Raw genomic sequence first — 16,183 nt, 5'->3', positions numbered from 1 at the left:
AGCCCTCCAAGAGTCCCTTTCCAATATCGCCGTCGACTTACTATATTCATGTGGCTTCTCGCCATCAATCCATATCGCTTGATCCATTCAAGCACGGAATTCACCTTATCACCTGATCCGACCTGCAATAGAAGGAATGGCTCCTGAACATAATCCCTGATAATCTATGTGTCAGCTCTCCTATGAGCAGTTCCAGTGCGATGGCAAAAAAATCATGGAGAATGAGCATCGTTGTCGAAGCTAACGCTGGATTGGCAAGGGATCCACTGCGCATCCATTTACCAGTGCGTGGTATCATACTCCACATAAGAGGCGCAAAATTACGTTGAGGAAGTCAGACAGAAAGCCCATGCGGGCTAGAACTGTCGTAAGAAACTTATGATGCACTGTGTCGTGCGTGGTGGAAGTCATTTGAGATAAAAGCGGCGAGAGCTATCAAATCCATACATTCACCAATAGCTATTTGCGTTTTGGTCTCTCTTCCTTGTATCGTTTGCTCACTTAAAAGGATTAGTAGTAGGACCTTCTTTATGCGCGCTACCAGGAGCTGGGCAAAGAGCTTACAGACCAAATTTCACATTATGATCGGGTAGCAATCCTCAATCGACCGACCTCTAGACCTGTGTATCAGGATGATTAGTCCATCGGTGAAGGCAAGTGGCACGCAAACACCGTGGGACGTCAGCTCTCGGTACATGGTGAGCCAACGTGGCATCATCAGGATGCGAAAAGTTCGATAGAATTCGAGCGTCAGTCCGTGTGGCCCATGCGACTTGTTAAGTGCACTCTTATCTAGCGTGTTCTCAATGTCGTCCTGCGTAATCTTAGCTAAAAGCGACGATACTACTGTGTCACAGATGGTGCGCGACACTCGCTGCCAAATGTCGTTATCGTCCCACTCCTTCATATTCTCCTCCTGGTAGAAACATCAATAATAGTCTGCAAATACTTCCATAATGGCTGCCTGGATGGTTAAGTTTCAACCATCCTGCAAAGTGAAGTGCTTTTTTAGCTGTCTTCGGAGTCTACGGCTATCAAGCGCGATGTCGTTCATACAGGGTGAAAAGTATTTAAACCGACAAACTCTGGAAGGTTGTAGGGGACATCAAAACAAGTATTTTTCCCTAATGTCATTTTTTCCTATGAGGAGTACTTAAACCGGTAGAGGAAGATTTCTCTGGCGACAAATTAATTAAACCAACAAAAAAGTCAGAGGGGACTTATCTGGGGATCGAGCAGGCCATGGTACAGGAGCACATCTGCCAATCCACGTTTCTGGGAACCGTCGGTCCAGGAATCGAATTACACGACGACTGAAATGTGCCGGCGCCCCGTCATGTTGGAACCACTTGCGTCGTCTTGTAGGGAGCGGGACGTTTTCGAGCAATTCTGGCAATGCTCTGGCGAGAAAATTGTAATAGTGCCTGCCATTTAAAGGCCTAGGTAGCAGATACGGCCCAATTAGACAGTCTCCAACAACACCGAACCACACATTAATGAAGAACCGCACTTGATGAGCGCTAGTAACTGTGGCATGTGGGTTATCCTCACTCCAAACATGCGAGTTGTGCATGTTGAAGATTCCATCACGCCCGAACGTTGCTTCATCGGTAAACAACGCAGAGGATGGAAATGTAGGATGATTTTCACAGTGTCCCAGGTACCACTGCGAAAACTGTGCTCTGGGTGGATAATCAACTGGTTCCAGGTTGTGGACACGCTGTAAGTGAAATTGATGTAACAATTGCTCTCGAAGGACTGTTCTTACATTCGTCTGATTCGTCCCCATGTTACGTGCAATTTCACGAGTGCTATTGAAGGCTCCCGCTCCACATGCTGCAGGACAGCTTCCTCAAATTGCAGCGTTCTTATCGTGCAACGGCGCCCCTGTCCAGGTGATCTGCTAAATTACCCGGTCTCACACAGACGTTGGTACACAGCAGCAAAGGTCGCATGATGCGGGATACGGCGATTAGGATATTGTTGTTGATAAACCCGCTGTGCAGCTCGTCCGTTGTGGTGCGCTACTTAGCACGCACCAAGCATGTCAGTGTACTCACTGCAGGTGTATCTCTCCATTAGTAAACAGAGACAATGACCTACTACTGGTGGACAGCAGTTGCCTGCAACGGAAGAGCGTAATACGCCCTCTAACAACTGGATATCGTAATACGGCATCTAACAACTGAAGAGCGTAATACGGCCTCCGCCGGTTTAAATAATCCTCATAGTAAAATATGACATTAGGGAAAAATATTTGTTTTGATGTCCCCTACAACCTCCCAGAGTTTGTTGGTTTAAATACTTTTCACCCTGTAGATGGAATTTCGCCGCTGGTTCGGTCTGGACACCGCAACCGCTTGGCGACCTCTGCCATTCACTGTATAAGAGACAAAACTTTGGCTTTAATTCAGTAGATTGCCATCTTTCGGTCTGGTAACGGCTGGTGGTATGCGAGTTTGCAAGGCATCGTGTAATAAAAGTCCAGAGATGATGATGCCACGCGGCGATATCTTTTCAATAAAGTATCAGTAACCACCGGAACGCTGGTTTTGCATGTTCCATCCACCATGCCATCGTTGAAGGATATCGTGAAAGACGGCTTTTGCACACCGCCAACGTGGCGGCGATAATCTGATGGCATTAATCTTCCACATCCTACTGTCGCACCATACACTTGGTTTCTGGAGGCTGACCGTGCATATGAAGGCACTATGGTCTGAGTAGACAAGCAGTCACCGTTTGGCGTCCAACATCCCTGGCGCAAGATCATGTAAGACACAGATGAGATCAAACTGACTGGCTGGGCGACTTTCTCCCAAGTATCGATGAGATGCATGTCTCGAAACAGTATCTGGAGCTCCTGTCAAATCGAAAAGTGTGGGACCTGGTCTTTGGGGTGGAGCACACAATTAAAATTGCCGCCGAAGATACACTGATCGTAGCGACCAAAACAAAAAAAATGGCTCTGAGCACTATGGGACTCAACATCTTAGGTCATAAGTCCCCTAGAACTTAGAACTACTTAAACCTAACTAACCTAAGGACATCACACACACCCATGCCCGAGGCAGGATTCGAACCTGCGACCGTAGTAGTCCCGCGGTTCCGGACTGCAGCGCCAGAACCGCTAGACCACCGCGGCCGGCCGACCAAAACAGAGAGGGATGATTTCCTCTGAGTAAAGCTGCAATCTCTCACGGAATTTGTCGTCGCTGATGGGGAATACGCATTAATAATATATGAACCCAGCAATCCTCATGTGAGCATGTTGTAGGTGTCGCCACCGGCGCCAACCTTGTGCGAATACTCTGAAAAGCTGATCATTTGCATATCACAGCATCTTCTTGCTGTCGGTTAAATTTCGCGTCTGTAGCACATCATCTTCGTGTTGTAGCAATTTTAATGGCCAGTAGTGTATAGATGCCTACAGCCCTCGCATGTACATATAAAAGTCCCAGTCCACTCATACGCGGAGGTAGGGTGAAGATGTCGCAGCAGACTTTAAATAATGCAATAACCAAACGCCGCCTGCTGTCTGCAAGTCATTGCTTTAAGTAGTGGGAGAACATGACCCATTGCCAATACCCTGACTGAAAGGAGGTAAGTCACATCTTCGACATCAATACTGTCTCGCACTAGAATCGCTGCACTGCGGCCAGCCTGATAACATGGTGTCATGTATGTCGCATAACCATAGAAGTCAGGAATATGTGATGCACGTAACATCTCTCACAGCAGCTGGATCTTCGCCGCTGTTCCAGTCAGATTGACCTCAATTGCGTCAGTACGATAAGCCTGTCATCGAACTGCGGGTCCAAACAAATCGGTAGCTTGGAAATGTCCATCGAGTGCCAAGCTGCGGCATCACTTCTGGACTTCATGTATACCTTAGACAGAACTGTTCCTAAAGTGCTGGTGTCATCGATGCGGCAAATGTCGGTGTAACTTGCATGGCGTCAATGTCCTCCCACCACGCTGTTGAACACAGAGCAATCCTTCCTCATTTGGACGTGATCAGATAACTGGGCTTTACATTTACACGCGATGCGCCCTGCATGGCTACCGTGAACTATAGACCATCTCCTGCAGGCTATACGCACAGAAGTCCACCAGAATCTACTTCGACACGTAGACCCCGTATAGTGTATCCAGAATTTTAACCTTCATGTCACGGCTAGGTTGATACACATGGGTCAAGTTCTCCCACTACTTAAAGCAATGACTTGCAGACAGCAGGCGGCGTTTGGTTATTGCATTATTTAAAGTCTGCTGCGACATCTTCACCCTACCTCCGCGTATGAGTGGACTGGGACTTTTATATGTACATGCGAGGGCTGCAGGCATCTATACACTACTGGCAATTAAAATTGCTACAACACGAAGATGACGTGCTACAGACGCGAAATTTAACCGACAGCAAGAAGATGCTGTGATATGCAAATGATTAGCTTTTCATTCACACAAGGTTGGCGCCGGTGACGGAACCTACAACGTGCTCACATGAGGAACGTTTCCAACCGTTTTCTCATACACAAACAGCAGTTGACCGGCGTTGCCTGGTGAAACGTTGTTGTGATGCCTCGTGTAAGGAGGAGAAATGCGTACCATCACGTTTCCGACTTTGATAAAGGTCGGATTGTAGCCTATCGCGATTGCGGTTTATCGTAACGCGACATTGATGCTCGCGTTGGTCAAGATCCAATGATTGTTAGCAGAATATGGAATCGGTGGTTTCAGGAGGGTAATACGGAACGCCGTGCTAGATCCCAACGGCCTCGTATCACCAGCAGTCGAGATGACAGGCATCTTATGCACATGGCTGTAACGGATCGTGCAGCCACGTCTCGATCCCAGAGTCAACAGATGGGGACGTTTGCAAGACAACAACCATCTGCACGAACAGTTCGACGACGTTTGCAGCAGCATGGAATATCAGCTCGGAGACCATGGCTGTCGTTACCCTTGACGCTGCATCACAGACAGGAGTGCTTGCGATGGTGTACTCAAAGACGACCCTGGGTGCACGAATGGCAAAACGTCATTTTTTTGGATGAATCCAGGTTCTGTTTACAGCATCATGATGGTCGCATCCGTATTTGGCGACATTGCCGTGAACGCGATATACGGAACTCTGGGGATTATAGGATTATCTAATTCCACAATTACACGTGGAAAATCAAGTACTCCATCACACGAGAGCATTCATTCAGTGACATTATGGGGGGGAGGGGGGGTAATTTTCTAAACACTGAATGAGGAATCGCAACATATGATTAGGCAGTTGACACCACGAGAACCGATATTTTGCATGCACGGAGAAACATTACGAAAAGTATCACGTAACTAGGGGGCTACTCCAGATTGTCAACACATAAACGAAAGCTCATCCTATTCAACACCACGTGGTGATCCTACATCTTGGACAAAGAGAATCATAAAGGCGGTTCCTCTCCTGTATGCTTCTGCTCTACAGAAAAAGAATAAGCCCCGCGAAATAACTGATTATAACGTCACACAATGGCCACATCTCACTTTGTTCTGCACATGTCAGGGGACTTACCGTCTGTGAGATGTTCCACCGTAAATCTGTACTCCTAGTAGCGAGAGACAACGCAAAATATCAGATCTTGTTCTGGACGGCAGTTTAATTTAATCTGCACACGCTATGCTAATCCACTCACTTTTTATAATGCCTCATTATATATTTACTCACCATCAGTGTTTGGTAGGGAGACTCATTCGTATCATCTACACATGTTGCTGCCGATCGAAGTGATCGCCGAAAATGAGTATTGATCCCAAGAGAATTTAACGCAATTTCAAACCCGACGGTTGCATCGGAACATTCTATAGACTGAATCGCAAATCATCCGATGGAGAAGTACTCGATTCTTACAGACTACACACGTGATGGTAACATACCACCAATCTTATGAATTTCATCTTAGATTATCGTTGTGAAAATATCCTATAAATTAACACAAGCTTTACTAACGTGTTAATTGAAGCTGAAAAGTAAGAAAGGCAGCATCACGAATTAGCTCTAAAGTAAGAACGGAACCCAAGTGGCTCAATGGTCAGCACAGAACAAAGTGAGTGTATACCTTAAAATTTACTTAAAATATCCCAACGAATGACCCTTTTGTGAAATGAATGTTCACAAGCCCAGCACAGCGCGAAGCATACGTCTCTCACCTTCGAAGCTCTGGATCATTGTGACCGCTTTTCTTTTGTGCGTTCTACCGGCCACGCTTCCCGAAGGGGAGGGAGCGGAATTCGTAACTGTTACCAACCCTGGACCAGACCATTTGTTTCTGCAATGTCGCAGAGTCCTCCTGAAGTAGTGAAGCTACTAAGTTCGTAGCACAACACATTACCTTTCTATTTCTGTCTAAGAAGAAGCCATCTTTAAATCAGTCAGACTTACACAATTACTCAAGATCCACACCACGCGGTGGAAAGATAAGGAAAGAGGACGGATCTACTGTCATGGTTAAATAAATGACACCGCATTTGCATTCTCCTTTACCCGAGGCTGTGAGTGTTCAGTAATACGTGAAATGAAACAATTATCAGACACGCTCAACTCCACTGATGACTGTACATTACATTATACAGAAATTAAACGAGATGTGAGACGATAAAGTTCACAATTTAAATTAAAGCGGATCTAGCTAACCCTTCAGAACGTTTATTTATATGTTTGAAATGACTCACCCAATTTAAAATGGCATCGATTGTGAAATACGCGCTGTTATTCGTTTCTTAAATGCGACAGACGTGAGAGCTGCCGAAATTCATAGGCAAACTGATGAAATTTAAGGAGAGTATCTCAAGTTTTGCGCATATTGTGTCTCAAAGATGCTGACTGAATTGCACAAAACCAATAGTTTAGCTTGTGCTATGATTTTTCTCCAGTGCCACTGCATCGAAGGAAATGAGATTTTAAGCGAAATTGTCACTGGTGACGAAACTTGAGTTGTTCAGGTTACACCAGAATTAAAAGTCCTTGGGATGGTGGTAGAACATCGCCCTAGAATCTGAAATTCCAGAAAAAATTTCAGCCCATAAGTCATGTGCACTGTGTTTTGGGATAGGCAGGGCGTTTCCTAGTCGATTTTTTTTAACTGTACCGCGCAATCCAAAACAATGAGTATGGCTGCTCAGTGGAGACGTCATTTTTGTGCACGACTATGCCGTGCCCCACATGTCTCATCACACTCGAGATCTCGTCGCATGGTATGGCTGCGGACTATCACTCTCCGTATAGCTCTGACCTAGCATGTAACAATGCCTCATTTGTTTTAGCACCTACCGAAGCTCCTTTGGCGGCCGCAGTGACCGAGTGGTTCTAGGCGCTTCAGTCCTGAACCTGCCTCGGGCATGGATGAGTGTGATGTCCTTAGGTTAGTTAGGTTTAAGTAGTTCTAAGTTCTAGTGAACTGATGACCTCAGATGTTAAGTCCCATAGTGCTCAGAGCCACTTGAACCTTTTTTTTTTTTTTTTAAAAAAAAGCTTCTTTGCGGTTAGCGCACAGGAGTGGTTAAAAGGTTTGGCATCAGATTTCTGTGAGGAAGGTTTTCAGCAGGTTGTACGATACATATCTTGATAGAGGCGGAAAATTGAAAAGTAGATTGAGGTCCATGCTTTGATGAAAAACTAAAGTTGTAAAAATGTATTTGTTTTCATTAGCAGTAATGCAAAGATGCCAAACATTTTCTAACAGTGATCCGTACAGTATTTATATCCACTGTTCAAAACGCTATTGTTCACTAAAGTAAACGCTAGTGATCGTGAAATAACATTCTAATGGCTAATGCTCCTAATCTCTTTATACATATTGCGCGACAGAATTAAAGAATCAGCTTCCATTACGAAGTATAAGTTTGAACTTTGACTCAGAGGTGCCTACAACTTTCCTCTATAGTGACGCTAAGGCGATGTCGCCCTTGCCGAAGCTTCAGACAGCGAGGTGTGGACACACCCGAAAAAGAGGTCACAGCTCAGAAGTTCATGTGAACGGTAAGGTGGGTTAATAATTTCATATTGGCCCCAAATTTCACGCCAAAATGGAAGTGTCACAAGGTGAGAACATCGCCACACACCTCTTACCCATATTTCACCACTCCTTTTGACGTCTCCCCGATGTAGGTCAGAACCGCGACACACAGCGCTGTAATTACACGATTTTCTTACGGGTGGCCGGCAAAAAAAAAAAAATGCAGACACATGGCCACTCAGAATCGACACTGAAAGGCCTCAGGGGGTGACATAAAAGGCGTCAATCAAACCACTCCTTCACTTGGGTCATGGAATCCCTCACATTTCGCGGTCGACAGTGAAAGTTCGCAGTACGATGAATAACAGGAAGATGTTCTCGATAACCTTTGGCATTGATAACACGCTCCGATGTTTCAATCTTTCTCTAAGGGCATTGTGGGACTGCATCCTTACTGAACGTAACAACACTCCTTTGGACTGCAGCGCGACAGCAATTTTTTTCTCTCGTGTACAGATTGAAACTAACACAGACCGTTCACAACCATTTGACGAAATTTGAACGTGATCCGAAGTGGCAAAGGATACTTACGCTTTTTCAACCCTCCTGGTTTTCACTGTCCTGACACAATCACACAGGAGCGCAACATTTACGTGCGCGTGAATAATACAGCAAAAGGTCCCTCCAAGACCATCAGTTCGGCAGTACTCTCTATGACACCCATGCACCTTTGTAGAGCACGTTATAAATGCACCTGTCAGAAATTTCGACACCAAATAAGGCTGGCGGGCGCTCTAACGCTCTAACGCCGGAAGGTAGGCAAACCTCAGTGGTGTCTAAGGGGCTACAGTAGCCGCCAGAGTGATTTGGTGTCGGAATTTCTGACAGGTACACTATGTGATCAAAAGTATCCAGATACCGCCAAAAACATACGTTTTTCATATTAGGTGCATAGTGCTGCCACCTACTGCCAGGTACTCCATATCAGCGACCTCAGTAGTCAACACACATGTTGAGAGAACAGAATGGGGCACTCTGCGGAACACATGGACTTCGAACATGGTCAGGTGATTGGCTGTCACTTGTGTCATACGTCTGTAGGCGAGATTTACACACCTCTAACATCCCTAGGTCCACTGTTTCCGATATGATAGTGAACTGGAAACGTGAAGGGACACGTACAGCACAAAAGCGTACTGGCCGACCTCGTCTATTGACTGACAAGAGACCGCCGACAGTTGAAGAGGGTCGTAATATATAACAGGCAGATGTCTACCCGGACCATCACACAGGAATTCCAAACTTCATCAGGATCCACTGCAAGAGCTATGACAGTAGGCGGGAGGTGAGAAAACTTGGATTTCATGGTCGAGCGGTTTGTCATAAGCAACACATCACGCCGGCAAATGTCAAACGACGTGTAAGGAGCGTAATCATTGGAACATTGAACAGAGGTAAAACATTGGTGGAGGGACGAATCACGGTATACAATGTGGCGACCCGATGGTAAGGTGTGGAAATGGCGAATGCCAGCTGAAAGTCATCTGCTAGCGTGTGTAGTGCCAACAGTAAAATTCGGAGGCGGTGGTGTTATGGTGTGGTCGTGTTTTTCATGGAGGGGGCTTGCACCCCTTGTTGTTGACGTGCAACTATCACAGAACAGGCCTACGTTGATGTTTTAAGCACCTTCTTACTTTCTACTGTTGAAGAGCAATTCGGGGATGGCGATTGCATCTTTCAACACGATCAAGCACCTGTTCATAATGCACGGACTGTGGCAGAGTGGTTACACGACAATAACATCCCTGTAATGGACTGGCCTGCACAGAACCCTGTCCTGAAACCTACAGAATACCTTTGGGATGTTTTGGCGACCGATATCGATGCCTCAACTCAGTGCAGCACCCCGTGAAGAATGGGCTGCCATTCCCCAAGAAACCTTCCAGCACCTGATTGAACGTATGCCTGCGAGAGTGGAAGCTGTCATCAAGGCAAAGGGTGGGCCAACAGCATACTGAATTCCAGCATTACCGATGGAGGGCGCCACGAAATTGTAAGTCATTTCCAGCCAGGTGTCATACTTAAGATCACATAGTGTACTTTTATAATGCGGTAAACAAAGTTGCTTTGATGGCACCAAGGGTGTTGTCGAACTGGGAGGTCTTAGAGGGACTCTGTGCTATATTGCTCACGTACGTATTAATCATGCACTCTTGTATGATCATGTCACTGTAGGGCGGAAAAATGGATGGCTAAAAAAGCAAGCATAAGTACCCTTTGCTGCTTTGGATCACGTTCAGATTTCGTTTGGTTTTGAACAGTCTCTATTGGTTCCAGCCTGAGAGGAAAAACTGTGGTCGCAGCCCCACTATGTACTTATAGAAGGGTTGAAATGTCCGAGGGTACGAGCGGTATCAGAGGTTATCAAGAACGTCTTCTTGTTGTTCACCGTTCTGCGAACTGTCGTTTTTGGCAGCGAAATGTGTGAGAATCAATGCCCACGGGAAAGGAATGGTTTCATTTAGGGCGTTTATGCCTCCCTCTGAGGCCTTTTCGTGTCGATTCTGGGCGTCCTTGGGTCTGCAATGTTTTCCTCCGTCACTCATAGGAAAACCGCGTGACTTCAAAGCAGTGCGTCGCGGTTCTGAGAGACGTCAAAAAAAGGGGTTGAAGGTTTGTAAGAGAGGATGCGGCGACCTTCTCGTCAAGTGACACGCCTACGGTGGCTGTGGGCAGAGGAGTGGTGATATTTGGTGCCAATGTGACATAATTAACTCACCTTCCAGGTGATAATAACTTCTGAGTTGTGGCCTTGTGTGCCGACACCTTGCTGTCTGAAGTGTCGGCGAGCCCAAGAGTGACATCGCAGGGTGGCGCGCTTTTGCGCCATTACAGAGGTAAATTTCAAATTTATACGTCGAAATGTGAGCCACTTAATGGGTATTAAAAAAGTGATCCTTTAACTTTGTTCCACAGTGTGTTATCCAAATGCAGCACTCAAATGCAAATTGAATTATAATTTAAAAACTCCCCTCTTTCCTAGCCTTTATCCCGTATCTTAACGGGATCGTTTTGTTGGTTATTGGATTTTGCATTGTTACTAGCTAAGTGTGGCCGGATGTCCTTCATGTTGCAACCCTTGCTGCACTACGTGCATTTATTTAGCACTCCGTCTTCAGGCCACAAGAGGCCCATCGGTACCATCCGACCGCCGTGTCATCCTCAGTTGAGGATTCGGATAGAAGGGGCGTGTGGTCAGCACACCGCTCTCCCGGTCGTTATCGTGGTTTTCTTTGACCGGAGCCGCTACTATTCGCTCGAGTAGCTCCTCAATTGGCATCACGAGGCTGAGTGCACCCCGAAAAATGGCAACAGCGCATGGCGACCTGGATGGTCACCCATCCAAGTGCCGGCCACGCCCGACAGCGCTTAACTTCGGTGATCTCATGGGAACCGGTGTATCCACTGCGGCAAGGCTGTTGCCGCATTTGTTTAGCTGAATACATATTAATTTTTTGTGCCCCCCTCGTTTAAGCGGTAAACTTCACAACTGGGCACGATACAATGTGCCCGAAACAGTTGAGTCATAATTATGGAGCTGGTAGAGTACTCTTAGATCACGAACTAATACGACAATGCACTGCCTGTGTCGTTCACAAGTACGATGCAATGTTCCTTCAGACCAGCATGCATGCATGTATCCGCCGACACCAGGCGAGCGACTTTCAATTGAAATGTCTCGCCTATACGGGAATATGTATTACGCATTTGCTAGTGCAGATTATAGACACATGGTTGACGACATGTGGAAGTCTGTGTTGGGGCGTGAGTCGTGCTTGGATGGCCTAATGGTAAGGCAACCGCCCACGGAAAGCGAGAAATCCGGATTCGATTCCCGGCCGACACAAATTTTCATTGGCATCATTCTTTTATACAGGTGATGGTAGTCCATATTCGCGACTACGAATATATTTCATGTGTTTTAAGCACACAAATTTTCATTTTCGTCTTTCCATTACACAGTTAATGTTCATATTCGCACCTGCGAATACATTTAGTGTATATCGAACGAATAGTCGGAAATGAACATTTATCTTGTATCAAAGAAAACAACACACACGGTATAGCCAACACTTAAGGTACTGGATATTGCTCCAAGTGACAAGCAGCCGGCCGAAGTGGCCGAGCGTTTCTAGGCGCTACAGTCTGGAACCGTGCGGCCGCTACGGTCGGAGGTTCGAATCCTGCCTCGGGCATGGATGTGTCTGCTGTCCTTAGGTTAGTTAGGTTTAAGTAGTTCTAAGTTCTAGGGGACTGATGACCTCAGTAGTTAAGTCCCATAGTGCTCAGAGCCATTTTTGACAAGCAGCCCGACAGGCTCTCTGCTCGCTTTGCTACGGCATTTGCTACTCTGACATATCTCTGGTGCTACACGCAACAAGGATCCTGTACAGCAGTGTCAAACGCCAATTACTTCACGTAAGACTATATGGAAAAATAACTGTAGAAACATCGAAGATCATTCTACATTTTCTTTGAGAGCACTGTCATCAACTTGGATGCAGAAACATCCGCAATTTATAATCGCGTGCCTCACACCTAGTAACAAGGGGAAGCAGTAAATAAGGTTCTGTTAATTAATCCACTCCAACTCCAGACCACAAGTTGATATACAGAACTATCGTTGGTGATGATCTGAAACGAACGTGGTATATGGATTTTAATTTCTCCATACATGGCTACTGCTGTAGTTGAAAACACCTTCACAATACAAACACGCTACATCCGTGAACAATACAAGTTCAGTGACAGAGTACTGCGTTGGATAATCCACTAACTGAACTGGACTCTGAGTTCGATACCATTTGAGCCATTGCTTGCATCGATGTTCATGGTACCCCTTCTAGGATGCTTACTGATAAATCTTCTCCCATACAATCCACCACTATTTTCTCAAATTCTGCCTTGCAAACATCTTTTAGTCGAGCACATTAAACAGTCCTCTGTGGCTCGAAAGGCCCTGTTTTTCATGTGTTTCTGTCAATGATGTAAATTTTGTTCCACTTAGTAGGTCACCTGTTGCGATACATTTCGTTATACTGTGTGGGCAAAATAAAACTTGCCCAGAAAATATTTCATGCTCCTTAATACAGGCTCGTTCCATCCCAATGCAGATGATATAAGTTGGGTTTCCCGTCTGAAGATGCGTGAAATATTTTCTGGGCAACTTCTGCTTTTGCCATATCAAAGACTCTGCACTTAAAAGTTATATTTTTGGTTACAGTAACACACAGATAACGGCTGACTTGTGCAATGATGACAACTGACAAGCCAAGCAATGTCAACTTGTACACGAATAGATGTGAAACTCAACTATGTAGTAGCTGCGACTAGTGCAGTTAACAGACGCCACCCAACTGAACTTAACAATAAATCAAACACCGTGACAGTGGCAGTGATGCTGCCTTCTGATTGTGCTTCCATGTTTTTGAAATATGCTTTTCTTTGTTTATATACAGGATGTTCCAGAAATGTTGGGAGAAACTTAGAGACTGTTGAGGAGCAAATCTAGGATAGGAACCGGTGTCACGAAATGTCATTCAGTGACGCTACAGCATCGAAGTTGTAGACGCTGGCTCATACCACTAGGCCACACCTTCGGTGACAAACTTGACTTTGTACGCTGGCGGATCGTAGACAGAACTTCTCGTAATGTTGTTTGATGTTCAGTGATCACGACTAATTGCCACGATCGCCAGAGGAGAAGATGGAGCTAACGGCTGCGTAGAAAGGCCTTTACTCCTATGAATGCGATGCTCTCTATTACCTAGGGAGATAAGTGTTTCGGACATGGATTTCCAATGTTTTTCACTATACAGGAGAAAAATTGTAGTGAAAACCTATGTTCGTCATCCAGCAATGCAACACAGCATCGCATTCTTAGCAGACAGGGCGTGTCTACGCAGCAGCTAGCTCATCTTCTGCACTGGCGTTTGTGACAATCAGTCGCGATCACTGAATAACAAACGACATTGCGAAACGTTCTTCCACTGTCCGTCGGCGCACACAGGCAGGTTTGTTGCAATAAAGAATGGCCTAGCTGCAGGCACAGGCACCTATAACTTTGACACTCTGTAATGTCGTTGGATGACGTTTCCTCATGCGGCTTCCTATCCTCGATTTGTTCCTCGAGACAACCACTACAACCCCTAGAATTACACTCATGCTCATAAATTAATAATAATTGCAGAATGTGGTGCCACACAACGTGGCACTACACAAAACTGGCGCTAATAGCGTAGGCCCATAGGGAACACACACGACACAGATCTGTAAGCCCACGGTATTGGTGATAAGTTGAGAAAACCGTCCCGAAACACATGTGCTACAAAACACCACTGTTTGCTGCGCATGTACCCCGTCATCAATATGGGATATGATCACCATGCACACGTACGCGGGCCGCACAACTGGTTGGTATATTGTGGAACAGGTGGTCGAGCAGCTGCTGGGGTATAGCCTCCCAATTTTGCACCAGTGCCTGTCGGAGCTCCTAAAGTGTCATAGGGGTTTGAAGACGTGCACAGAGATACGTCGACGAGGGCATCCCAGACGTGCTCGATGGGGTTTAGGTCTGGAGAGCAGGCAGGCCACTCCATTCGCCTGATATCTTCTGTTTCCGCCACGATGGCAGCTCGGTGGGGCCGTGCGTTACCAGGAGGAAGGTGGGACCCACTGTACCCCTGAAAAGGCGGACATACTGGTGCAAAATGACGTCCCGATACACTTGATCTGTTACAGTTCCTCTGTCAAAGTCATGCAGAGGTGTACGTGCATCAATCATAATCGCACCCATCAAACCACAACCTCCACACAGGTCCCTTTCAAGGACATTAAGGGGTTGATATCTGGTTCCTGGTTCACGCCAGATGAAAACCCTGCGATAATCCCTGTTCAGACTATACGTAGACTCGCCCGTGAACATAACCTGGGACCACTGTTCCAATGACCATGTACTGTGTTCTTGCCACTAGGCGTTACGGGCTCTCCTGTGACCAGGGGTCAGTGGAATGTATCTTGCAGGTCTCTGGGTGAATAAAACATGTCTGTTCAGTCGTCTGTAGACTGTCTGGAGACAACTGTTCCAGTGGCTGCGGTAAGGTCCTGAGCAATGCTACCTGGAGTACACCGTGGCCGTTTGCGGGCACTGATGGTGAGATATCGGTCTTCCTGTGGTGTCGTACACTGTGGTCGTCCCGTACTGTAGGGCCTGGACACGTTTCCTGTCTGCTGGAATCGTTGCTATAATCTTGAGATCACACTTTGTGGAACACAGAGGACCCGTGCTACGACCTGCTGTGTTTGAGCAGCCTCCAGTCGCCTTAGTATTCTACCTCTGATAACGTCATCAATATGTGTTCTTTGAGCCATTTTCAACACCATTACCATAGTCTGAAACACGTCTGCACACTTACTCGCTGCACCGTACTCTGACATGCACCAACACACCTCTGCGTATGTGGACTGCTGCCACCGTGCGACGACCGCAGGTCAGATGCACCGCATGGTCGTACCCCGAGGTGATTTAAACCCGCAAACCGCCCACCAGAGCATTGTTTCACCATGTATCAGCATTATCCTTAATTTATGAGCATGAGTGTATGTCACAGTATTTTTGGAACTGTTGGACACTACACAAATGATTGGAGTTGTTGGTCAAGGAAGTGCTACCAGCGACAGTCAGTCAAGTGTTTTGTTGTGAAAGGCAAGTAATTTACAAATGCACTGTTTAATCAGGACCCACGTTCCGCCTGAAGTATTCATTTTTGTTCCTTGGTTCCCTGAATGAAAAAACTTAGTTATTGATCTTGCGCCGTCTGTTCAAAAATGTTTCAAATGGCTCTGAGCACTATGGGACTTAACATCTGTGGTCATCACTCCCCTAGAACTTAGAACTACTTAAACCTAACTAACCTAAGGACATCACACACATCCATGCTGGAGGCATGATTCGAACCTGCGACCGTAGCGGTCACGCGGTTCCAGACTGTAGCGCCTAGAACCGCACGGCCACTCCTGCCGCGCCGTCTGTACTATTTCGACCATGCAGGTCTGGAACACTACAATTAGCTCCTGTACACGAAGCTGGACTGCTTTAGCAATCCGATCACCAAATTTAA

General features: G+C 46.3%; 1 protein-coding gene and 1 pseudogene across 1 annotated transcript in view; both read right to left on the bottom strand.

The window, feature by feature from the left end:
• LOC126100549 (fatty acyl-CoA reductase wat-like) overlaps positions 1-16,183 on the bottom strand; it is a 212,838-nt gene that overhangs the window by 133,012 nt on the left and 63,643 nt on the right. The window lies entirely within an intron of this gene.
• On the bottom strand, positions 11,370-11,487 carry LOC126102193 (5S ribosomal RNA; annotated as a pseudogene).

Source organism: Schistocerca cancellata, chromosome 9, assembly GCF_023864275.1.
Source record: "Schistocerca cancellata isolate TAMUIC-IGC-003103 chromosome 9, iqSchCanc2.1, whole genome shotgun sequence".
Lineage (NCBI taxonomy): Eukaryota > Metazoa > Arthropoda > Insecta > Orthoptera > Acrididae > Schistocerca > Schistocerca cancellata.
The sequence above is the reverse complement of the archived record's forward strand: the minus strand, read 5'-3'. Positions and strand labels throughout refer to the sequence as shown.